The 27,452-nt window shown below is 36.5% G+C and overlaps 1 protein-coding gene and 1 non-coding gene across 2 annotated transcripts in view; both read left to right on the forward strand.

Annotated features, from left to right (window-relative positions):
• Positions 1-27,452, forward strand: part of UNC5D (unc-5 netrin receptor D) — a 601,039-nt gene that overhangs the window by 212,993 nt on the left and 360,594 nt on the right. The gene's annotated exons all lie outside the window — the stretch shown is intronic.
• LOC113629005 (small nucleolar RNA SNORA18) lies at positions 7,449-7,577 on the forward strand. Its single transcript, XR_003436328.1, has one exon. It is a non-coding gene; the product is annotated as a small nucleolar RNA SNORA18 (small nucleolar RNA).

The raw sequence follows: 27,452 nt of genomic DNA on the forward strand, positions 1-27,452 counted from the left end.
TATTTAACCTTTCAGGTTGAAAATATTCCTTGGAGAAGTGAGTTTCATAAGCTTATTCTGCACGTTATAAAATAAAAATTTGCCCCCATTTTGTCAATGTTATCACAGTATAATTTACGTACAATAAACTATATCTATTTAAAGAGTACTCTTTGATGAGTTTTGATACCACCACAATCAAGTAAAGAACATTTCCATCACCTCCGAAAGTGTCTTGGTATCACTTTTTGGTCTATTCCAATCCCAGCCCCAGCCTATGACAACTACTGATCTTATTTTTTGTCACTATAGAACCTAATATTTTGTTTGAATTTGCCTTAAAACTACCTTTTAAAATGTCAAGACCTAGTTTTTGTGCTGTTGGCAAACAATGGTAGAAAGAAAAATACAGTAAAAATTACATTGTTTGGCTTTTCATTTGGGAGGTATAAAGCCTCTGTAAATATAATGGATTATTTGTGAAGAAGTGCTTGAAGATAACACCCTAAAATCTCTATTATGTCATCATCTAGAAATAACACACAAACATTACAAATTTATACCAAAGGATTTTTTATGAATAAAGTACAAGACTCCTAAACATCAGATATTGAAAACGGGTTTGTACTATTTTGAGACTGTAGTACATAGTTAAGTTTCACTCTACATTTTTATAATGTTCGTTTGGTTTCCAAACTTAATACAATGCAATATTTAATTTAAAAATCATTTATAAGTTGTGCTTTATCTCAAATAATAATAGTCATAATAAATTATGCTTAAAATAAAGTGGCACGGACCACTTGTTAAATAGAAGAAAGTAATTTTCTGTGCAAGTTACGATTAACTTTAAATACATAGAGTATTAAAAGGAACTTTATGATAAAATATTTAAAAACATATTGATTGTAACTTAAACTGTCTTCCTTATTATGTCACAGAGGAATGATTTAAGAGCATAGGTTCTGGGGCTTCCCTGGTGGCGCAGTGGTTGAGAGTCCGCCTGCCGATGCAGGGGATGCGGGTTCGTGCCCCGATCCGGGAAGATCCCACATGCCGCGGAGCGGCTGGGCCCGTGAGCCATGGCTGCTGAGCCTGCGCGTCCGGAGCCTGTGCTCCGTAACAGGAGAGGCCACAACAGTGAGGGGCCCGCGTACCGAAAAAAAAAAAAAAAAAGAGAGCATAGGTTCTGGAGTTAGGATATGTGGCTTGGAATCCTGGATCTGCGGTGTACCAGGTGTGTGATCTTGGGCAAGTCATTTAATTTCAGTACCCTTATCTATAAAATAGGGAAAGTAATGCCAACCTACATCATAGTGTTGTTGGGAGGAGTAAACAAGTTTAGCCATGTAAAATGTTTAAAATAGGATCAGACATACAGGAAGACGTCTATTATTATTATCCCTCCCCAAAACAGTTAATTCTCCCAGTTTTGAAAAAATAATATATTATTATGTCACAGTTCAACATTTCAGAAAAATTTGGGAAACACTCCACTGGAAGATTTCTCATTTTCATTCTCTTATGAAATATTTCCTCTCTTTCTGGCCCTATGGTACTGTCCCAGATGCTGAAAAGTCCCAGTCCCTTTTTGCTCTACTACCCTTTATACTGAATACTTTAATTCTAACTAGAATCCCTTGGGTTACAGCATCCTGAGGTTGTGCATAATTCTATGAAGTTAACGTTGTCTGCTTGGTAGTAGAAAAGCAAGGAAAAATTGTCTGATGATGGAAAGACGTGGGAAAATGGGTCACTTGTCAGTTAAATAACAAGCCATCTCTCATCTCACTTGCAGTGAAACCACATTTTGTGTATTTTTCATATTTACATGAGAGTAAAGGTTCCCAATTTTTTTATTTAATTTGCCAAATAGTTGGCTGTCCTGCCTAAGTACTTTTGATCTGCAGTCACTTTCAAGGCCAAGGCAGCTTTGTCTAGTGCCAGGAACAATTAATTTCTCACGACTCTAATAAAGAATGTTTCACGTGGTTGCACACGTAAATAGTGAGTTTGTAGTCAAAGAAACAAACGCACAGACAGAAAGGATATTCACAAATTACTTATGAGATTTCTGGAGGTCAGTGTCCATGTCTTATACATTATTATATCCTTGACAATCAATAGTGTTGGCACATATGAGGCACATAAACTCTTGAGTAATTGAATTGACTTACTTGATTTCCAAGGCTGTCTGAAAGCTGAAACTTATCTTCATTGACTATCTTTTTCACATGAAGATTTGGATGATAAATTTCTACTGGTACGTCAAATTTCTCTAAAAATAGCAATAAGCAAATTGTAGGATGGATAATCTAATGTAGTGATGAGGGCTAGAGATGAGATTGTTCCACTTGGTCAGTAATATTCACAGGTAGCTTGGAATCTCCTCTTTCATCTCAAAATGTATATATTCTTAGTCCATTTGTTAAGGATATAACATAGAGCCTTAAATTATATATATTTTCCATATGGATTTTCTACAATTTCTTTCTTGGTTTATGATGTGAATGATAATACAAGAAGAAAAACTCACCAATTAACTCCTAAAGAAGGAAATAGTCGTTTATACATGTTTAAATGTGCAAATTCTATCAATCCCTCTCAACAAAAATATAATCATAAAAGTTTACTCAACTCTGTTGTGAAAGACTAGTGTTAAAAAATAGTTGTGTAATGGGGCACATATGCTGAGTTTATTATTTCAAGTGTCCTAAAGGCAGTGGTGCCAGATTTAATATGAGGCTCCTCCAAAGATGCTAATTCCTATTAGGAGAATTTTGTATATTCTAATTTTGTTTCCCTCCAGATTTCTACTTATTGTACTAAAAACAAGATAATTCCAAAAAGAAAAATAATGGTTGTGTATTTTATTAGCATAGGATATGAACAGAAATTTAATTGGTTTATAAACCATCAGTATTCAGATGCCATAAGGATAAAGAAAATCCTAAAACTGTTTATATTGTAATATAAAATCATTCTTGCGTTCATGTTAATGAAGAGAACCCTTTTCACTGACAATCACCCTATATTCTAATTTATATCAGTGAAACTTTATCAGTTAAATTTTATTTAACAGGTTTTTTTTTCTGACTTCTAGTCTGTTTTGTTTGCAGTATATTCTATTATTCTCACTTTATTTAGAAGATAATTTACCTTTTAAACTAGCATTTTTTTTTTTTTTTTTCCCGGTACGCGGGCCTCTCACTGTTGTGGCCTCTCCCGTTGCGGAGCACAGGCTCCGGACGCGCAGGCTCAGTGGCCATGGCTCACGGGCCCAGCCGCTCCGCGGCATGTGGGCTCTTCCCGGACGGGGGCACGAACCCGTGTCCCCTGCATCGGCAGGCGGACTCTCAACCACTGCGCCACCAGGGAAGCCCTTAAACTAGCATTTTTTTTTTTTTCTTTAAGGATTTAAAATACGTCTTTGGATAAAACACTAAAATCTACTACCTGACTTGAGAAAGGAAGAATTTTAACTTTTATTGCAAAGCCTAATAATGACTGTTATGAAATTTTAGGATTTCATAGTAAGTTAAATCTAAACAATGTCATACGGATTTTTGTATATTAGCTGACTCATAATACTGAAATATAGAAATGAATTTAATAACATTTTAGTGAAAATATAGCAAGTTCTAATAAGGATCAGTGGTTTAATTTTGATTTTAAAAGCCATCAATTGTTGCCTTAGAATTGTTCCAAAATGAAAATATCTTTACTGGGGGCAGGGGAAATGTGGAAAATTAAAGGGAACGGTTTTAAAATTATTTTAATTTTAAGTAATAGCTGTGTAACAATATCATCTCTTAACTTCGTAAATGAAAATATAGAACAGTTGCTTTTAGCTTTTTTAGATAATTTTGGTTTTTTTGAGAAGCAAGTGTTTCCCAGAAAAAAAATTATCATTTTCCTTCCCCCTCTTCAATTCCCCCTGCCCCCTACCCCTTGCATAATTGTGATTCTCCTGCTGTAAATCTTGGGTGATTGTCTAACTTAGAAGTGACTCATATACCATTTATTAGGAACCATGTATTTTTTTAAATTAATTTTTATTGGAGTATAGTTGAGTTACAATGTTGTATTAGTTTCAGGCGTACAGCAAAGTGAATCAGTTATACATACACATATATCCACTCTGTTTTAGATTCTATTTCCATATAGGTCACTACAGAGTATTGAGTAGACTTCCCTGTGCTATACTATAGGTTCTTATTAGTTATCTATTTTAGATATAGTAGTGTGTGTATGTCAATCCCAATCTCCCAATTTATCCCTTACCCCCTTGGTAACTATAAGTTTGTTTTCTACACCTGTGACTCTATTTCTATTTTGTAAATAGGTTCATTTGTACCATATTTTTAGATTCCACATATAAGCCATATCATATGATATTTGTCTTTCTCTGTCTGACTTAACTCAATATGACTGTCTCTAGGTCCATCCATGTTACTGCAAATGGCATTATTTCATTATTTGTTATGACTTAGTATATAGCCATATATACTCCATTGTATATATATACCCCATCTTGTTTATCCATTCTTCCATCGATGGACATTTAGGTTTCCTCCATGTCCTGGCTATTGTAAATAGTGCTGCAATGAACATTGGGGTACATGTATTTTTTTCAGATTATGGTTTTCTCCAGATATATGCCCAGGAGTAAGATTGCTGGATCATGTGGTAGCTCTGTTTTTAGTTTTTTAAGGAACCTCCATACTGTTCTCCATGATGGCTGTACCAATTTACATTCCCACCAACAGTGTAGGAGGGTTCTCTTTTCTCCATACCCTCTCCAGCATTTATTGTTTGTAGATTTTTTGATGATGGCCGTTCTAACCAGTGTGAGGTGGTACCTCATTGTAGTAATTATCTACTACAGTGCCACATTTAACTTAGAAGTGCCTCATACACCCATTCATTAGGAACCATGTATTTTTAATGATATACCAAAATTCGAAAGCAAGTTAGGTACCTGAGAACTGTCATAAAAGTTCTTTACTAGATCAATTTCCAACAAATAAAAAAGCCTATAATTTATGTTACAGAGTTAAAATATTTTCTCTGGCAAATGATAGACCAAGAGCAACGATGCTGTCAATTATTAATGAAAGGATGGGAATCAGCCCTTGGTCTCTTCAAGTTGTGTGTGTGTGTGTGCATGCACATGTGTGTGTTCACGTGTGTGTGTGATTTTTGTTCGGTCTTTCAGTACCCTTCATTATTCTTTTACATTAGCTAGTGCTAAACTTATTTTTATTTATTTTTATTTTTTTTGCGGTACGCGGGCCTCTCACTGCCGTGGCCACTCCCGCTGCGGAGCACAGGCTCCGGACGCGCAGGCTCAGCGGCCATGGCTCACGGGCCCAGCCGCTCCGCGGCATGTGGGATCTTCCCAGACAGGGGCACGAACCCGCGTCCCCTGCATCAGCAGGCGGACTCCCAACCACTGCGCCACCAGGGAAGCCCTAAACTTATTTTTAAAAATGTCAATGACCTTTAAAACTGGAAAGACTGTGGAGTATTATTTTTTGAAGGAGGTTCAGTAATTTGGGTCAAAAAATGCTTTTTACTTGATTTTATGGGGGCATCTCCAGATCATTTTATCTTAATTTTGTTTTGGATATCTTAAACATGATAAACAGATAAATTAAAAAAAAACTCATTAACAATTAAGTATGATCCAGATACTAATACAGACAGTAAGGATTACATTTCACTTCAGGAATAAGAGGAGTGGCAATGGTATAACTTTGCAGTAGTAAAAACGTATTTTCTGACTTTACTCTTAGTCCTTTCTTTCATGCATTTCTGGGGAAAACTGGAAAAATAAATTGCCTTAAAATGACTTAGGAAGAATGGCCTTGGAAATTGTGACAACACAGTTGTGTGTTGTGTGAGATCCATGTGTGATGACCATAATACAACTGAATGTGTCATTATAATGTTTCTAAGCCTATGAAACAGTAAAAAAAAAAATCTGTACAAGGGGAAACAAACTTTTTTGAAGATAAAGTGAAAATATGTCTTAAGGGCCAAATAAATTTAAAATCCAATCAAATGATATATCTAAGACAGCTGTGAGTGGGGAGATACTGTAAAACTTGAATTTCAGGTGTTGGAACTTGCCTCTTTGGGGTTATAAAGTCATAGACGTGGAAAGTATAAAGTGTTCAGAGTTCCTCTGAGGGTGTCAACAGTGCAGTCAGCCTCTTAGCTTGAATTTCTGGTCATTTTGAGAGCTGTAGAACACTGGGAAGTCAACTCCAAGGTTACATTGTGGGGACTGAAATAATTATTTCCGTGGGAGTAAGCATTTGTCAAACGCTTAGAAAGTTTTATCATGAAGTAAAAGAGGTATTTATCTCATTGTATTAATATTTATATAAAAAAGGATTTGTAAAAAATTGTACCTACAATATTTAACATTTGGATTATTATAAAAAATAGATTAGCCTGTGACTTTAATTCTAACTTAATTATTCAAAATTTTAATTTTAATAATTAATTTAGAACCATGATTTTTTTATGACTAATAATTTATTTATTGGAGTGTAATTGCTCTACAATGGTGTGTTAGCTTCTGCATTATAACAAAGTGAATCAGCTATACATATGCACACATTCCCATATCTCTTCCCTCTTGTGTCTCCCTCCCACCCTCCCCATCCCACCCCTCTAGGTGGTCACAGAGCACTGAGCTGATCTCCGTGTGCTATGCAGCTGCTTCCCACTAGCTAGCTATTTTACATTTGAGAACCATGATTTTAAATTGAGTCTTAGTAAGCTTGTAAACATTATCAGAGTGCTTAATATATAAATGTTTTATTTCTTCACATTATAATTTAAATATATTTGATGTTAACAGTAATTTAAGTGCTCACTAAGGTCTGTCTGTAACACTATTAAAGTATTCATAATATTAAATATATACATAAAGTTTCAAATGTTTGAAGATGTTTAAATCTATGGTGAATATAAACATTATCCAGAGCACCATTAAAGGTAATATGTTTTTTTTGGCGGTACGCGGGCCTCTCACCGTTGTGGCCTCTCCCGTTGCGGAGCACAGGCTCCGGACGCGCAGTCTCAGCGGCCATGGCTCATGGGCCCAGCCGCTCCGCAGCATGTGAGATCTTCCTGGACCGGGGCACGAACCCGTGTCCCCTGCATCGGCAGGCGGACTCTCAACCACTGCGCCACCAGGGAAGCCCTGTCTTATTTGAAATTTATTGTGCTTCTTAGAACTGAGTTTTGGTGTCTTTTAGCAATTCTTGGAAAATGCCAGCCATTATTTGTTTGAAGGGTCCCTCTGCCCCTTTATTTCTACAGTCATCTCCTTCTGGAACTCCAAGTTTTATATGTTAGACCTTCACACACTATCTTTCATGTCTTCTAACCTTAGCTTGTTTTCCATATCTTTGTCAGGACTTCCTATTGGATTGTTTCTTAAGAATTATCTTGTCGAGGTCTATCCTGATGGGGCTTTTTCTGTAAACCTACATTGTTGGAAATGCCTCAGAGTAACTGCGTACTTTCCTTTACTCATGGAACTACCTGTTAGATCTGTGGGAAAGAAGTACAAGACAGAGCTGCCAAGTAAACTATGAAAAACCTAACAGTCAAACTTTTTTTTATCGTAGGTATTGGCATATCCCAATGATCTGTACTCTTCTAGGGTGTGATGGCTTAGGAGTGAATATGATTTGATTGAATCTTATACATTTTTAGAGGATGTCAAATTCAGAACCAGGCAGATCTCCATCTCCCGACCCTAAACATGGTCCTAAAGTAAATCGCTTGAGGAAATTGGATCCTGAAGGTTACAGGTGGGGAATTTTGAAGTGTGTCTATATTCCATTGGAGATCAAAGAAACCTAACTAAAAGAATTGTGGGCTGACTCACACGACAACTTCTTTTTGAAAGGGCTATTTTATCTTGAAGGTTATGAGTTTGGAGGAACTAAGGTGATTGGCAGTGGAAAGAATGAGAACATTTGAAATTCCTTAAAAATTTATTGACTTAAATAATTTTGTCTATGTTACACATAATTTTTTAAAAAAAACCTTTACACTTTGTGCAGAAAGTCAGCGTACATTTTTGGCTCAGAGTTTCTCTAATGTTTTCTGTGGAAGGAATAATACCATTTATCAGTTAAAAAAAAAAAGAATTATTAGTCCATTAATTTTCTCTTCAGCTGTGTCTAATCCATTATAAATTCATCCACTGGATTTTCCATTTCAATTATTATGTATATTTTTCCTGGAACTTCTTTCTGGTTCTTTGATAAATCTGTATTAAAAAATAGAGTTCTGTACTCATATTTTCAAACCTTTCTTTTTTTATTGAGGTATAATTGACATATAACATTGTATTATTTCCAGGTGTACAACATAATGATTCAATATTTGTATATACTGTGAAGTGATCATCACAATAAGTCTTGATAACATTTGTTAACATACATAGTTACAAATATTTTTTCTTCTAATGAGTACTTTTAAGATCTCCCCTCTTAGCAACTTTCAGATATGCACTATGGTATCATTAACTATAGTCACCATCCTGCACATTACATCCCCATGACTTAATTATTTTATAACTGGAAATTTGTACCTTTTGGCCCCTTTCACCCATTTCTCCCATCCTCTGTCTCCTACCACTGGCAACCACCAATCTGTTCTCTGTATGTATGGGTTCCTTTTGTTGTTTTCATTGCTGTTGTTTAATTCCACATATAGTTGAGATCATACAGCATTTGTCTTTCTCTTTCAGACTTATTTCACTTAGTATAATGCCTTCAAGGTATATATATGTATATCTCACATCCATTCATCCATCATCAGACACTTAGATTGTTTCCATACCTTGGCTATTGAAAAAATGCACCCAGAAATGGAATTACTGGATCATATGGTAGTTCTATTTTTAATTTCTTGAGGAACCTTCATACTGTTTTCCATAGTGGCTGCACCAATTTACATTCCCACCAGCAGTACATAAAGGTTCCCTTTTGTGTTTTTACTTCTTTGCCGACACTTGTTATTTCTTGTCTTTTCAATGGTAGCCATTCTAACAAGTGTGAGGTGATATCTCATTGTGATATTGATTTGCATTTCCCTGATGACTAGTGATGTTGAGCATCTTTTCATGTACCTGTTTCCCATCTATATGTCTTCTTTGGTAAAATGTCTCTTCAGATATTTTGCCCATTTTTTAAAAATTGGATTTTTTGTTCATTTGTTTGTTTTTGCTGTTGCACTCTATTGAGTTCTTTATATGTTTTTGGGTATTAACCCTTTATCAGATATATGATTTTGCAAATAGTTTTTCCAACTCAGGAGATTGCCTTTTCATTTTATTATTTCCTTTGCTGTGTAGAAGCTTTTTGGACTGATGTAGTCCCACTTGTTTATTTTTGCTGTTGTTGTCTTTGGTTTTGGAGTCAGATTCAAAAACTCATTGCCAAGACTAATGTCAAGGATCCTACATTCAAGTCTTCAATCCTTAATTTTTGTGCATGGTATATGGTAGTCTACTTTCATAATTTTGCATGTGGCTGTCCAGTTTTCCCAGCACGTTTTATTGAAGAGACTATCCCTTCCTCATTGTATATCCTTGCTTCCTTTGTCATAAATTAATTGGCCACAGATGTGTGGGTTTGTTTTATTTGGGGAATCTCTTTTCTGTTTCATTGATCTATATGTCTGATTTTTATGCTGATACCATACTGTTTTGATTACTGTAGCTTTGTAATGTAGTTTGAAATTAGGATGCATGATGCCACCAGCTTTGTTCTTCTTTCTCAAGATTCCTTTGGCTATTGGGATATTTTGTGGTTCCATACAAACTTTAGGATTGTTCATTATATTTCTATGAAAGATGCTATTGGAATTTTGGTAGGAATTAAATTAAATCTGTGGATTGCTTTGGGTGATATGGACATTTTAACACAATTAATTCTTCCAGTCCATGAGCACAGACTACATTTTTATTTATTTGTGTCTTCTTTAGTTTCCTTCATCAGTGTAAGTTTTCAGTGTGCAGGCCTTTTACCTCCTTGGTTAAATTTATTCCTAGGTATTTTATTCTTTTTGGTGAAATTGTAAATGGGTTTGTTTCCTTAATTTCTCTTTCTGGTAGTTTGTTGTTAGTGTGTAGAAATGCAACAGATTTTTGTGTATTAATTTTTGTATCCTTCAATTTGAATGAATTCATTTATTAGTACTAACAGTCTTTTGGTAAAACTTTTTTTTTTTTGAAATACAGTTGATTTACACTGTTGTGTTAGTTTCTGATATACAGCAAAGCTATTCATTTAAATATGTATTCTTTTTCATATTCCTTTCCATTTAGGTTGCTACAAGATATTGAATGTAGTTCCCTGTGCTATACAGTAGGACTTTGTTGTTTATCCATTTTATATATAGTAGTTTGTATCTACTAATCCCAAACTCTGAATTTATCCCCCCCGTCCTTTCCCCTTTGGTAACCACAAGTTTGTTTTCTATGTCTTCGAGTCTGTTTCTGTTTTGTAATTAAGTTGATTTGTGTCATATTTTAGATTCTACATATAAGTAATAGCATATGATATTTGGCTCTGTCTTATTTATTTCACTTAGTATGATCATCTCTAGGTCCATGCATGTTGCTGCAAATGGCACTATTTTATTCTCTTTTTATGGCTGAATAATACATAAACACACACACACACACACCACGTCTTCTTTATCCATTCATCTGTAGATGGACACTTCACTTAGGTTGTTTCCATGTTTTGGCTATTGTAAATAGTGCTGCTATGAACATAGGGGTGCATGTATCTTTTCAAATTAGAGTTTTCTCCAGATATATGTACAGGAGTAGAATTGCTGGATCATATGGTAGCTCTATTTTCAGTTTTTTGAGGAACCTCCATACTGTTTTCCATAGTGGCTGCAAGTGAAACTATTTTAAAATACATGTTTAATAGCAATACTTGAATGTTGTTCTGTTTACTACTGTCAGTTACTATAACAGAACTTCATTAAGAATATTTCCTTTTCATGCTTGGTTATTCTTAGTGACAAAGCATGCCCTCGTGGTCTTAGGATGGATATTGGATATATCATTTTCATTATGAAAATCTAAACATATGGCATGACTGTTAGGTGTTTCCTTGAAAACTGTCACATTTTGCTACTATCAGTGGCTTCTTGATGTGTTAATGTATTACATTCCCTCTTCAGCATTGAAGAAATAGATGATACATCTGTAAGATATAGCTGCAGTGGACAAAAAAGTAATCCTTTTGATCTGTGTAGAATGATCAACTAAGTTCTTTTCTGGCAATAGATAGACAAACAGATATTCTTCCCAATATCTATCAGTGTTAAGGGAACTAGCACAACATTTATAGATGATTGCCTGATGAATACCCATTAAATGCTCTAGACCATTAAGTGTGCTAATATCTGTCCCAGGATTAGACTGAACCAACATTCACATACCTGAATGGTACGTTATTAGCTTCCTGTAAAATCACTCACACTTTCCTCTCTTCTGAATTATGCTTTGGAGGGTGTCATTAGCCAATATCAAAAGATGCTATAAGAAAGAGACCTGTAGAAAAATTTCAAGCCTACTGTAAAGATGTTGTTATGATCTTTGTTCGTGGGATTGCAGTGCCCCTTTTATGAATTCCCTTAAGGAGAAATGGTTTGCTGCTTTCTGAACTTTAGTATCAGGAACAGTTGGGTTTCTTCTGAGCAGTTGATTTTTTTATCTTCTTATGGATCCCTGGTTTGTAAACTTATTACCTTTCTTTCACGGGGAGGCCAGAATACCGAATCATATGTTAACTTATTTGATATTATAGTTATATCTGGCTCCTTTTAAGTCCTTACTTTATTTTTCAGTACTTTTTTTCTCATTTCTTCAGCTTTATGTTTTCTTGGTATATTTTGTTTTATTTTTTAATTGAAGTATAGTTGATTTACAGTGTTGTGCTAGTTTCCAGTGTACAGCAAAGTGATTCAGTTATTCTTTTTCAGATTCTTTTCCCTTATAGGTTATTACAAAATACTAATTATAGTTCCCTGTGCTATCTAGGCAAAGATATACGGTGACCTTATATATAGGAAACCCTAAATGCCTTTTTACTCACATATGCTATCAAGTATCTATATGTATGTGTGTGTGTGTATATATATATATATATATATATATTTGTTTTCTTAAAAAATTTTTTTTTTGCTGAGACTATTTAACATAAGACAGACAAACCACCTTTACTGGGAGGTTTGCTTTTAACCTGGCTTTTGCATAATTTGCCTTTGGCAAAGTCTTCAGCAAGTAGCAAGATTTAAAGTACAGGGTTGAAGTTCAGGTTAAAACTCTAGTAAGTTAATGATCAAGAACGTACAAGGTAGAGAATCAGAGATAGAGAATTTGGGTTATCAGTTTATCCAAGTGTAGGGAACATTTAACAGACGTACATATACCAGAATTAGGGCAGGAGGTTATAATCAGATATTGGGAAATTCTGAGGTCAGGTCTGGCTTTAGAGAAGGTGGGGCTAAGCTTGTATTTGGGGGTAAAGAGAGCTCCATTTAGGGAGAAAAGGAGACAGAGGCGGGAAATCTGAAGAGGTAAATGAGTCAGCCCAGGTGCAAGGACTGATTTTGCCACGCTGAGTGACCACGGGCAAGTGAATTAAACCATCTGAGACCTCTTTCTAGTTTGGGTAATGTAGATAATAATACCTACCTCACAGATTGCTTTAAAGACATGAAAAGTACTTAAAATAGCGTCTGCTCTCCAGCAGGCTTTCAATAAATAGTGATTGTCATCGTGTCCCAGTGCAGTGGCTGCATTCTGCACGCTGATCCCACCGTGTGCCGCTGTGAATAAAATAGCACGAGGGTGTAGCCTTTTCTTAATTTGCAGGGAACCCAATTTGGTTGGGATATTCTCAACTGGCAGCTTCCCTGAGATCGATGTTTTCACCCTTTGGTGTTTACTGCTTCCTGCCTGCCAGTGGGCGGCAATAGATGACAAAACAAATGAATGAACAGTATCAATATTTCTTGCTTTTCTTCCAAAATCAACACATTCCAAGTGTTTCACTGATTGGGTAAGTTTAGGAATCAATGTCTGGTTTAGAACCCTGTATCCATGACGTAATGCTGCTTGTTTTAGCAGAAGTCTCTTGGGGCCATGGGAAAGCATCTTCCTAAATTCTCAGGTTCGTTTTTTGCTACCTGCACTAGGAGTGGTTGGACAGAAGTATATCTGAGATCCCTGTCATTCCCAGGAAGGGTGTCATTTGCTAGCTCTGGCAAGTATCTTTCCCTAGGACACTTTGCTATGCTGAAAAAAGAAATCTATAACTGTACTGAACTCCTCCCTAAGTCAAAGTGTCAGAAATCTCTCAGGCTGTCATAATTTACCTTTTAAAGGTAAATAAAAGGAGATAGGGCAATTATTTTCAGTTGGAAGAAGATAGATCCAATTGTATGATACAAGGATGTAAAGGTCACAAAGCAGGTATTTGCAGATCGAGTACTCTTTCCCCAACCTGCTCACTCATTCTCACTGTTTTCTTACCACAGTTGTCCCCAAGTTCAACTCTGTCACTCCGGTGACCTGTATTGCTAAGCAGTAGCAACAGACCCCAGAGGCCTCTAGCTAACTCCATCTTTTCATCTTGGAGAAATGTTTCTTGATAGGTAAGAAACTAAGCACCGCCGTCTGGGCTTATCTGAGATCCTAAAAGCCCTCTGAATGTGTGTTGCTGACCTCATTTTGAAGTCCCTGTTGCATCTTTGGAGAACATCACAGGTACATAAATCACCCTTAGAAAGTACATTCTTCCAAACTCTGTCAGCCTATGTCTCTCAGAAAATACATTCACTTTGGGCAGCTTTTTATGAAGCCTGCTTTATGAAAATTAATAATAATAATAAAAGAGGAATTTAAAGATTTTTGTACACTCTGTTGGGTTTTTTTTTTTTTTTGGAATTTTTAGCTGCCATCCGGGCACACAAATAGTCTAGTGACTGCTTCTGTTGGTACCTTCATGATGCATTCAAGCCTTTTGTTAAACTTGAACCACACTGAACTTCGAAGGCCTTTGAATCTCACCTCCTCCACACAGCCTTCCTTGGCTACTCTTGTCCTGTTTAAAGACAAGGAATATTAACGCTTGTGGAGGTGGTATGCAAATGTTACTTGCTGTTGCCAATTTTTATCTTCCCTAAACAGCTCCGCCACATAAAACATGCATCACAAATTAATTTGTATATATTCCTTGATTAATGGGTGCTATTTTCATCTTCCTAATATTGTTCCAGATCTGTACGTTTTCTAATATGTTGTTCAGTGATTCATACGTGGTGATCTTATCTCCATGGCTAGACTATAAATGTTCTCAAATGAGGGCAAGGACCAGATTTTATCTGCTCCCTTAACTAATGTTTAATGAGGGTCTGCTGTTTCGATGTTTTCTAAAAGGTTGGCTGGGGAAAGATGGCGGGTCTTCAGGACATGCAATATCCTGTTGGTATAACTAACTTCCCACTCTCTTCCATGAGCATTGGGGTTTCTTGTACAAGAATATCTTTGTCTTGTTAATCACTTTATTGAGGTATGATTGACATGTAAAAAGTAGTATATATTTAATGTGTACAGGTTGATGTGTTCGGGGATAAGTATATACCTGTGGAACCATCACTGACATCAAGGCCATAGACGTATCCGTTGCTAGTAAATGTTTCCTTGCATCCGTTTATTATGATTGTTTTATGTGTGTGAGTGTGTGTTTGTGTGTATGAGTTTGTGTGTGAAACTTAATGTAAGGTTACCTCCCTGGCAAATTGTAAGTATACAGTACAGTATTGTTAGCTGTGAGCACTATGCTGTATAGCAGCTATCCCTAATTTATTGATGCATAGCTGTAACTTTGTACGCTTTGATCATCGTCTTCCCATTTCCCCCTGTGAGAAACTATTTTAGATTTCACATTTAAGTGAGATCATGCAGTATTTGTCTTTCTATGTCTAGCTCACCTCACATAACATAATGTCCTCCAGGTTCATCCATGATGTTGCAAATGGCAGGATTTCCTTCTTTTTTAAGGCTGGATGTTGTATACGTGCGCCACATTTTCTATACCCATCCATCCTTCAGTGGGCATGTAGGCTGATTACATATCTTGGCTATGGTGAATACAGAGCAATGAACATGAGAGGGTAGATATCACTTTAAGATCCTAATTTCAATTCCTTTGGATAAATACCCGAAAGTGAGATTGCTGGATGGTATGGTAGTGCCAGCTTTAATTTTCTGAGGAACCACCACACTAATTTCCACAATAGCTTTACCAATTTACATTCCTACCAATAGTGTACAAGGGTTCACTTTTCTCCACATCTTGCCCGTACTTCTTATGTTTTTATTTTTTTAAAATAGCTATCCTCATAGGTGTGAAGTGATATCTCATTGTGGTTTTGATTTGCCTTTCTCTGGTGATTAATGCCATTGAGTACCCTTTCATATACCTGTTGTCCACTTGTATGTCTTCTTTGGAGAAATGTTTATTCAGATCCTCTGTCCGTTTGTTAATTGGGTTATTTGTTTTGTTTTGTTTTTGTGCAGTTGAGTTGTATGAATTCCTTATATATTTTGGATGCTAACCCCTTATCGGATATATGGTTTGCACATATTTTCTCCCATTACATAGCTTAGCTTTTAATTTAGTTATTTCCTTTGCTATGCAATAGCTTTTTAATTTGATATAGCCCCACACTTTTATTTTTGTTTCTGTTGTGTGTACTTTTGGTGCTACATCCAAAAAGTTATTGCCAAGACCAATGTCAAGGAGCTTTTTCCTTATGTTTTCTTCTAGGGGTTTTACATTTTCAAATGTTACATTTAAGTCTTTAATCCACTTTGAGTTGATCTTTTTCTGTATGGAATAAGGTAGGGGTCCAATTTTATTCTTTTGCCTATGGATATACAGTTTAAGCAAAAACATTTGTTGAAGAGACTGTCCTTTCCCCATTGTATATTTTGGTGCCTCTGAAGAAATTTAATTGACCATAGAAGCATGGGTTTATTTCTGGGCTCTCTGTTGTGTTTCATTGGTCATTGGGCTATTTTTATTCCAGTACCATAATGTTTGGATTACTGTAACTTTGTAATGTAATTTCAAATCAGGAAATGTGATGCCTCCAGCTCTTTTATTCTTGCTCAAGATTGTGTTGGCTATTTGGGGTCTTTTGTAGTTCCATAGGAGTTTTAGGATTGTTTTTCTCTTTCTGTGAAAAATGCCATCGAAATTTTGATAGAAATTGCATTGAATCTGTGGAACATTTGGGCAATGTGGACATTTTAAGAATATTAATTCTTCCAATCCAGAAACACAAGATATCAAAAAACCAAAAACCCAGTTTAAAAAAATGGGCAGAAAAGCTAAATAGACATTTCTCCCAAGAAGACATACAGATGGCTACAAGCACATGAAAAGATGCTCAACAACATTAGAGAAATGCAAATCAAAACTACAGTGAGGTATCTTCTCACACTGGTCAGAATGGCCATCATCAAAAAGTCTACAAAATAATAAATGCCAGAGAGGGTGTGGAGAAAAGAGAACCCTCCTACACTGTTGATGGAAATGTAAACTGGTGTAGCCACTATGGAGGACAGTATGGAGGATCCTTAAAAAACTAAAAACAGAGCTACCACATGATCCAGCAATCCTACTCCTGGGCATATATCCAGAAAAGACAAAAACTCTTAATTTGAAAAGATACATGCACCCCAGTGTTCATAGCAGCACTGTTTACAATAGCCAAGTCATGGAAGCAACCTAAATTTCCATCGACGGATGAATGGGTGAAGAAGCTGTGGTATATATATAATGGAATATTACTCAGCCATAAAAAAGAAGGAAATAATGCCATTTGCAGCAACATGGATGGACCTAGAGATTATCATACTATGTGAAGTCAAACAAAGACAAATATCCCATGATATCACTTATATGTGGAATCTTTAAAAACTGATACAAATGAACTTATTTACAAAACAGAGATAGAGTCACAGAGATAGAAAACAAACTTATGGTTACCAAAGGGGAAAGAGGAGGAGAGGGATAAATTAGGAGTTTGGGATTAACAGATACACACTAGTATATATAAAATAGGTAAACAACAAAGACTCTATAGTACAGGGAGGTATATTCAATATCTTGTAATAACCTATAATGGAAAATAATCTGGAAAAGAATTTGTACATGTATCGCTGAATCACTTTGCTGTACACCTGAAACTAACATAGCATTGTAAATCAACTCTACTTCAATAAAAAAATGGATGAAGAAAACCAGAAAAAAATAAAGAAGGGAGCAACCAACAGGAAGGAGAAATTCTTCAAGAGCTTTGGTCAAGAACCCTGCCACGTGCCAGTAAACTTCTGATTCTAGGACCTGTTTGATTTACAGAATGATAACAAACTAATTTTTTAGTATTGTCTATTACCAGGTACATAATATCACCTGTCGTCCTTACAGTCCTATATATCCCGTAGGTCCTGTATCTCCCAGTAAAATATAAAGTTATTTTTGTCGTTAATTATTTTTCCTCCTATTTTTTGTAAATTGACTTAACCAAATTTGGCTGTTCATAATCGTTAGGTTTTTTCTGGTACTGGTTATTATTGTTTTGAAATATCAGGAACCTGCCGTCATTATAGGTAGGTGAGGGTTATATATATCTTTCTGCATAACCTTACTGCCACATACAAAGTTATATTTTGGACCAAATCTTGTTACAAACGCACATATTTTTTAGAAGGAAAGTATGAAATTAATCATAATCATGTTACATCAATAATAATATCCAGTGCTCTGTTCTTGTATAAGTTCTATCCACAGCTTGCATAAAAAATGGTTGTAACAAACACAACAGTTATTCTAGAGACAAGAGTTCTTTAATTTTATAATTGGCCTTGGTTACCAGAATCTTATGAAATAGGGACTAGATTCAAGACTTTTTAAAAACCAAAGTTCAGGTCCCGTTTCAAAGGAAGTCTTCGTACAACTTATTCATGCAAGAATATATATAAAATTTCTAGCCTATCCACACTATTTGAGGACCACAACATTGGCCAATGAATACCCACTTCAAAAATAGTTTATGATGTTTAATAAAACCTATTTTGCTGGTCAGAGATAAAAAGTGTTTGCAGTAGCTACTGTAACCTTTAGATTATATGAGAGCCAACACAATTTAGGCAAGTAACTATCTTTGATTGTAAATTAAAACTTTATTAAACATTCAGACACACACACACACTCACACCCCACACTATGATTAAGTATTTTAAAGTGTATTATAGACATCACAACACCGTTTTATAACAGAAACCATTAGGCTCAGAGAGGTTAAGCAATTCGCCTCTGGATTTACAACTGTTAATTGGGAAAGGAGAGAAGTGACCCCATGGCTTTGGACTCCATATGCATACATATTCTTTATACCATACTGTACATCTTGGGCTTATTTTCTCTGGGTGCTAAAAACCAAAATCTCTGTTTATTTGACTCAGAACGACCCACTACCTGTTACCAAGATGGAAATTCTAAGAACACTTGTAAAATATGTCCCTACTGCATCTGCGTTCTTGGGGCACGTAGAGACTTCTGTATTAGTGAGTCAGTTCGCTGTGTATGACAATGAGGTACACTATCTAGGGGAAGCACATGGAGAAGTTTCAGCAGGGGGTGCAGTCTCAACAGATCACTAAGTTACTGCTGGCAGGGGAAGCAAGCCACAGAAGCTGGCAGACTCAGACTGGAATAAATGGGAAAAAGTAAGATGAGATGGGAGCATAAAAGCTCACAGCCAGACATGTTCTGACTCCATCATGATGCAGGTTTGTATAAATGATGGCGAATTTAGTTCTTTGGTGATTCTCAAAGTATAGATTCTGGATTCCCATGAGAACGTGGTAAATATCTAGTTCTAATCAAGAAAGCCAGCGATGCATTCATTCTGCTCGCGATCTTTGCCTGCTGATGGTAATAGCTTCACACTAGAAATAATTCTCATTTCTAACAAATTTTGGTTAAAAACTACACTTTTTTAACGAATTGGTACTTTCTGAAGTATTACCTTGAGGTTTGATGGTTGTCATAAAGTTAAGACCTGGAATGTAATACAGAATTCGATTTGCATATAAAAGTCTCTATGTAAATGTATCTGAAGGGGATATATTAGAAGCTGATCATCTTTCATCATGGGGAGAGAAAGTGGAGTTGTATGCTATTTGTAGTTTCTCTTAGAATAGAGATATAAGAAAGGGTACGGCAGAAATTAAACACAACATTTTAAATCAACTATACTTCAATAAAATTTTTAAAAAGTTGTCACGCCAGAGAAAAAGGATCACTTTCGTCACTGCTTCTAATGTGGAAATTGATGGTATTTAGTGTTGTATGTATTTTTCCTCACTCATTTTTTTAAACACACATATTTTGTTGAAAAAAGTTAAATTATTTGATATAGCCTAATAAAATAATTTGAATTGTTATTATCTCTCATCCAGTGTTCAAAGGCATTTGAGAGGACCTTTTCTTAACCCATCTCTGAATGTGCATCCTCTTGACAGAAGGTGACTGAGTTTGGAGGCATTACTGGAAGAAACATCAACTTCCCCATTCTCCTTTCTGCCGTGCTTAAGTGCAGATGCGTTCCAGTGCTCGCTGTTATGCTTAGTTTCATACCCTTTGCATATTCTGCTAGTTCTTCCTACTGAACCAAGTGATAACCTCTTTGGGGGACTTAGCTAATTTTAGTTTGGAAGCACATTCAATCTGAGATTGCTTGAAACATTTAAAGAATGCTTACCTCCTGGAAAGTAATCAGTCTGTTATAGTAGATTTCCCCCCAGTCTTTGTGGAAGGGCCTGATTTTCTTTTCCCCTTTCAAGTAACACATAGAATGCGTATTTTTCCCAATTTATTCATTTCTAAACTCAAATAAGAGGGGGAGAAACTCTTGCCTTAAATAATCCCAGCCTTTGGAAGATCAATGACAACAGAAATTTAGAATTATATGTATATAAAATATAAATTTCTGACCTGGTCCACCCTGAACCTAGGTCTCTGACTCCCAAGTTTCTATTCTTTTGTAGGGGAGAAAATCTTTTCCTTTTTTCTCTTGTAGGTTCTTTGGCTGGTCCAATGATGAAACTGACTTAAGGCAGATTAATAGGAGAAAAATTTAATTTGTATGTGTGGGAGCTCATAGATATAGGAGACTCAAAGAAGTGATCAAAGCAGGCAGCTTTTATACCTGTTTTAGACAGATAAGCAATACATTTCTGAAGAACTGACAAGACAAAAAAGTGTGGGTTTGGGGTAGTAAATTAGTAAAGAAGTGGACTTCCCTGGTGGCGTCCAGGAAGATCCCACATGCCGTGAAGCAACTAAGCCCGTGCCCCACAAGTACTGAGCCTGTGCTCTAGAGCCCGTGAGCCACAACTGCTGAGCCTGTGAGCCACAACTACTGAGCCCGCGTGACACAACTACTGAAGCTTACACGCCTAGAGCCCATGCTCTGCAACAAGAGAAGCCACCTCAATGAGAAGCCCGCGCACCACAACGAAGAGTAGCCCCCGCTCGCCGCAACTAGTGAAAAGCCCGCGCGCAGCAACAAAGACACAACGCAGCCAAAATTAAATAAATTAATTAATTAAAAAATTTTTAAAAATTAGTCAAGAAGTAACAAGGTTTGTTTTTACAGCGTTCTCTATGAACGGCACCTGCCTTCAGGGGGGTAGAGGAGGGTCAGAGTGACCTTCTTGCATCAGCTGTTTCTTAAGTAGTAACTCTGTTTTGAAATAATCAGTATGCCAAAGTGGCATATTTTAGGATGGCCTGCGCTGAACCCCATCACTTTGAATACAGCATGCTTTTTCCTAAGACTATATCAGAATCCCAAGTCCCCACAGTAATACAAACCTCATAAAAACTATCCTTTTTGACTATAGGAAAAAGAAGGAATTTTTATTTGGTGATTTTGGAGGGTACTATAGCTAGAACTCTCATTTATGCCTTTTATGCCTTTTGACCCATTGTAACAATTCATATTACCTCCCTATGCTCATTTTTTTTTTTTTTTTCCCGGTACGCGGTACTCTCAACTGTTGTGGCCTCTCCCGTTGCGGAGCACAGGCTCCGGACGCGCAGGCTCAGTGGCCATGGCTCACAGGCGCAGCCGCTCTGCGGCATGTGGGATCCTCCCGGACTGGGGCACGAACCCGCGTCCCCTGCATCGGCAGGCGGACTCTCAACCACTGCGCCACCAGGGAAGCCCCCTATGGTCACTTTTTAAGTGTCCCAATTGGTATGAGAAATTATGAAGTCATCCTAGGTATGGGTGATGTTTTCATCCTGGGGTAACATTGTATCATTTAAATTATTTACGTTTCTCCTGACCCAGTGACTTGTATATCAGTCCTTAAACGTTTCTCCCGTTGACTTCAGAGCACAGCTCCCCAGCTTCCTATCCCTTGTGCCACCGTGCAGTACTTCATAGATCAGTACTCCACTGGCCTTCCCTCCGACCTTATTCACTACCTGCCCTTCAGTAAACATAATTCTTTTGAAGATTCTGAATGACTTTATGGCAAGTACTTACAAAAGAATTGAAAAAAAAAAGGAGTTATTAATCAATATGAGTAAGTTCCAAAATGTGATAGAAATTTTAAAACTGTTACTTGACATTGTTAGTGAAATAGGAAGTGATAGATTTGCATTCCTTCTAAAACAATGCATATAACATTTACTCTGTAATAAATGCTATTCTGAGTTCCCTTACATCTGTTAATTCATTCTACTTATAAATGAATGCTAGAAATCTTAGAACTCTTATCACAGTTCTAAGGGGTAGGTACTGTTACGTACCCTCTCTATTTTCGTTTTACAGATGAAGAAACTGAAGTTCAGGGATTAAGTACTTTACACACTTAGGAAGCATCAAGGCTGGGATTTAACCCTAAACAGTCTGGCTCAGAAGTCCATGATCTTGTCTGTTACGCAGTAATTTAAAGCGTGGTCCAGGAACATCAGTGTCACTTGAGGAGCTGCTAAATCAGAAACTCTTTGGATGCGGCCCAGTGGCAAACCCTACTGGTTATTCAGATGCCCCCTAATGTTCGCCTTCTTTTAGAGTCTTTCATTGATTGATCTCTCTGATCTCTCAATTATTTTTACTTTGCTTTTTAACAACAATAACAAAAAGTCTTAACAGTTCTGTAATTGAGAGTTAATTTAGAAAATTTGGAAAATACATAAAAGCGTAAAAACATTGAAATCTAAGCAGTAATAATTATTGTGTTTACAGCTTTATAATACGCTTATACTCATGTAGAATACTGTGAGCATTTTTTTCAGTCATTGATAATTCTAAAATACCATTATAAATGATTCCTTGCATTTTCAATATGCAGAAATTTTACTTGTATGTGTTTGTTTTTAGGTTCTTACATTTTTGAGGATGTTTTTATTGGCATGTAATTCACATATCATATTACTTTGTCTTTACACTAAAGAGTCTACAACTCAAAATCAGATAAGCATTCACTTAGATTTTCAAGTAGCTGCTTCATGAATTGGATGTTTATATTTAGTTCTTTAACTCCCATAGAAATTTTCATTTTGATATTAGATATAGAAGGTCAAATTTTGAAAAAAGTAAAACAAAACAAAAAAAACAGTAATTACATTAACCCGATGTCATCAGTTGAGGAATTCTTTTTTTCTTTAAATTCTTTAACGGTCCCTGGCAAAATAACTGGATTGGCTCAGTATTTGTGGAATTCTTGAATAAATGAATGAGTCTCATTCGACCTCTCTGAATTTCAAGAATTTCTTATCTTTTTAAATGAAGATTTCTGTTTCTTACCTCATTTCCTATCTTGGTAAAGTCTGAGGTAGGATATTAGTTGATGACTGAAAATGGTTAAACTTACACAGGAAGCCCAGTTAGTTCTTCATTATCTAATGCCTTCTTGCCCAAGACAGTGAATGGATGGTCCATTTTGGCTAGATCACTTCTTCCCTGACAGAACTGCCATTGCCTACAAGCTTTACCTTGAGGGTAGATGGGAATTACTATCTGTGTACTGTTCTACAGTTCATGCTTTCACGAGCATGAGTCTCTTTTATCTTTACACAGAGACATTGGGGCTGGATTGGTAACACTTAGCATCATCACCATCACCTGCACTGTCATTATTATTACCAGTTTCCTTAGAGCTAAGAATGAACATTATGGTGTGATTACTTTGTGCCAGCCAGGTAATTCTAAGTGCTCTATATATAATAGCTCATTGAAAAGAAAAAAATATATATATATAAACTCTATGAAGTAAATACTCTTTATTTTTCACAATAGCAAAGAGGTGGAGAAAATTGCCTAAGGTCACATGACAAACAAGTGGAGATGCTAAGTGTTTAGTAGATATAAGTATCTAGTAAATGCTTATCGCAAAATGTACTCAATGCCTACTAAATGCTTGTAGAATTGATGAACTTTTATATATGAAGACTGTGGCATTCAGAGGGGTTATGTGCTTTGCCCAAGGACAAATCACTAGCTGTTGGTTGAGAGCTTCAAGTCCAACCAAGAAGTTCAGATTATAAAATTCTTATCAGCTGCATAAAGGTATGGGTCTAGGAGAGCAGAGGTGTGAGAGTCCAGGCTTTGGAGCTGTTGTTTGAGTCCTTCTACTAACATGTATTCCTTTTTGATCTTCAAGTCATTTCTTCAAGTCTTTCTAAGCTTGTTACCTCATCTGTAAAATGGAGAAAATACTAATATTTTTTCTGGAGATATCGTAAGGCTTACGTGACATTTAAAGTGGCTACAAATGTGTCTTGTAGGCAATAATACCCAGTAAATGGGCATTTGCAATTAAAACAGTAGATGGTTTAGGTGAGCTAACCTGTGGATGCTGACATAGCAGGGAGAGAGAAAATTATCCTAGAGGATTATTATTCACTCCCTCCACTCCATCTAGTGTTGAGATTTTCAGAAAATCTAGCTCCAAGTGTTTTCTCTGATGCTATAGTTACAGTCTTAAACTAGTCACAGGAGAACTTCAGAAGATAAGGAAATTCAACAATATTCTACCAGGAAATAATACTCCTCTGTCTGAAAGTTTCTGAAGTGTTCCCTTTAAACGTCCTCTCATATTTGAAAGTCTTTGCCAACATTCTCCAAAATCTCCCCCTCCTGCTACCTCCCCTCTTGCTTGTTTCAGAATTTTTCAGGTATAGCAGCAATGCTTTTTGTTATCAATTTAGCAAATTAGTTGAACCTAGGGAATGTGTTGGGGGGAACCTCTGATTTATCATCATTTCATCAGGAGCACAGGGAACAACGTGGACTTGTGATGGCCCTCCGACTTGGAGGCATCCTTGTGGGACTGAGCCCTTACCCTGTGGGATTTGATGCTGTCTCGGGGTGGTTAGTTGTCAGAACTGTAGGACACCCAGCTGGTGTTGGAGAATTGCTTGGTGGTGTGGGGAGAAATCCATAAGGATCGACATTGGTCCTGGAATCTTTTATCTTTCTTCTCCACAAAGCTTCTTTAGACCATGTTGACTCATACTGATTTCTTTCTTATGAAATACTCTAGTCTGGATGTTACTCTGTTTTTCTCTAGAACTATTTAGTGACACCTTTTTGTTAAGTTTCTATTATACTAGACACAGTACCTCAGCTAAAATTTAAGCTCCTCGAGGGCAGAAAATGGAAATGTTTAGCACTTGGTAAGGTGTATTGTTGATTAGTGCTGAGTGAATCTGGATTGATGAAATGCACACTAATGCACTTCGATGGATCGTTGAACATTTCATCCTTGTTATTTCTGGTGACCATTAGTTTACATGTCCTGTGCCTTGCCCAAAACAGCTTAGTACTATCCTCTATAAATAAAGAAAATAATCTTCTATAAGATAGCCGACCATATACTTATCTGGGTTTTCCTATTCTGGGCTTACTCTTACCTGTTTATAATATCAATATCTATAATAATATCTCGGTTGGTTCTTTAGCTTAGAATTTAGGAAGGCAAAAATGCTTTTGAGTATGTCTAATGATAAAGTAATGATTCTTATGATGGCTTATGACACAGGTACTATACATTCTCTAGTGAGAGCTATATAATGATATCAAATATCCTTACAAACAAATGAAGATTAACTATAGTCGTTTCTGAAAACAATCTGCTTTTCCTCAGTAAGACTCTAGTAATAATCTGTATAACCTAGGTGACTAAGTAAATAGTTCATTTATTAGCAGATCCTTACTAAACACTTTCTAGGCACTAGGCGTGATTTTAAGTTCTTAAGATACATTCAGACAGTAGTCTTTACCATGGTCCAAAGCAGTAGGCATTATTATCTCAATTTTATAAATGAAGTTACGGGGTACAGAGAGGCAAAATGCTATGCCGAGGTCACATAGGCGGTTGAGCTAAGATTCCAACCCCAAGAGAAACCTTCTGGAGTTTTCATCTCTTAACACTTTTTTTTTTTTTTTTAATGGGCTGGGGTGTTATTTTATTTTTTTAAGTTTTATTGAAGTGTTGTTGATTTACAATGTTGTGTTAATTTCTTCTGTACAGCAAAGTGACTCAGTTATATGCATATACATATTGTTTTTCATAGTCTTTCATATAGTTTGTTACAGGATATTGAATATAGTTCCCTGTGCTATACAGTAGGACCTGGTTGTTTATCCACTCTCACACCCTTAAACAGTACGCTGCTTTGTAACTTTGGTCCTCCCCTCTTCTCGTCTGGGTGTCCTAAAGGATCTGGGCCCTGCTACGATGCTTCTTTCCTGTTATTACTGAACGTAGGTCACTGTAAGTCTGCAGTTGTTGCTGGAACTCTCTAGGTCCATCACTGAGTGTTCTGTACCGTTGGTCTTTCTGGTAGCTGAGTTCTCTCTGCAAATTCACATCACTCTACGCACTGTGAGATTGAGAGAAGAAATCTGAAGTTCCTTTAAATAAGGGACAGCCATTTCCTGCTTGGAGGCAAACCGAAACTAGAGCTTTCTTTTGTGAAGCCCCTCACACTTCCTGTGAACCCTTCTCTCTCCTTCCTCCCCACTCCCAGGCAGTGAGCACTAGTTTAACACATTTGTTTAATTCAAGGTTATATATGTTACTTCTCCCTATATGGTAAGCAGTTTATTGACAAGGCGGTACCTACCCAATTGAAAGTGCAGTGTTCAGTGCCTGGCACATAGCAACCACTAAATATTTAATGAATTAGTGTGTGAATCGATGCTCTGAGCCACTAGTGCATCATACAATTTTGTTAATTGCTTCGAGTTTCAGTGTGTGTGAGTGTGTGTGTGTGTGTGTGTGTGTAGAGAAGAGAATTCTAGTTTCCTTCATTAACCGTTTTCAAGTACCTAATCCACATGCTGCTATCCTAGTTACCACCCAAAGTTAGCTGAAGAGACACATACTAGTAGCTTTCTTTGAATTCTTTAGGATTTAAGGCACAAAAAACAGTGTTGCTGATGAAGTTTCATAAAACATGCAGACAACGAAGGGCATTACATAGAAAAATTAATGGATATTACTGACTACCATTCTGTGAGCCACAGGTATTTATTGTCCAGATGGACTTAGGTGAAAGGTTTCTAATGGAAAGATAACTTATGACTTATGGCCTCTTCAGATGGAGGCATTAGTATTCTGATCCAAGAGTTTCAGAGGCATTCGTTTCCTTTGAATATTTTCATATTTTTTTACCACTGGGGCCTTTAGTATTGGAACAAATTGATGTCTAGAGTCCAAAAAAGCTGTTTAGTGTGTGATAGTGGAAAATTAAATAATGCATTTGTCCTGCAGGCTGCTGGCTCTCACACTTAGGCAGAATCAGAAAACCCACAGCCACTTCTTTGAATGCTGGATGTCTTCATTGGAAAGTGAGGAAATCTATTTAATTACTGACCTCAAATGAAGGGCATGAGGATGAAGTTGCAGTTTTCTACTTGAATTTCTGTTCTCGTGTCCAGTAACATTTGCTGGTACTGGGAACAGTGAATTATCATCCCAGAATTCCAGAGGTCTTTTTGAGTCATCACCAGTGTTGCCCATTCTACGTCCTGTCTCCATCAATATGGAGATTTGAGATTTATAAAGCAAATGTACTGTATCTTGAGGGTCTTGAAAAATGGGAGCATTACAGAGGCAAAGTTAACTTGGAAGTGTGTGGCATTGCCCGTGAAAGTTCCAATTTCTGGCAACCTCTAGTCCCAGCAATCTGATTTAGTCTGATATAATCTGATAATTGTAATTTGAGAGACGTATGGGGACCATCTTGACTAAAGAGTCCCAAGAACAGTTAAAAGAGGAACAAATCAAATAAGAGAATAATTGTTTCTTTAGT

This window comes from Aethalodelphis obliquidens, unplaced genomic scaffold (genome assembly GCF_003676395.1).
Source record: "Aethalodelphis obliquidens isolate GAN/ISIS:26980383/991018 unplaced genomic scaffold, ASM367639v1 scaffold25, whole genome shotgun sequence".
NCBI classification, from domain to species: Eukaryota; Metazoa; Chordata; class Mammalia; order Artiodactyla; family Delphinidae; genus Aethalodelphis; species Aethalodelphis obliquidens.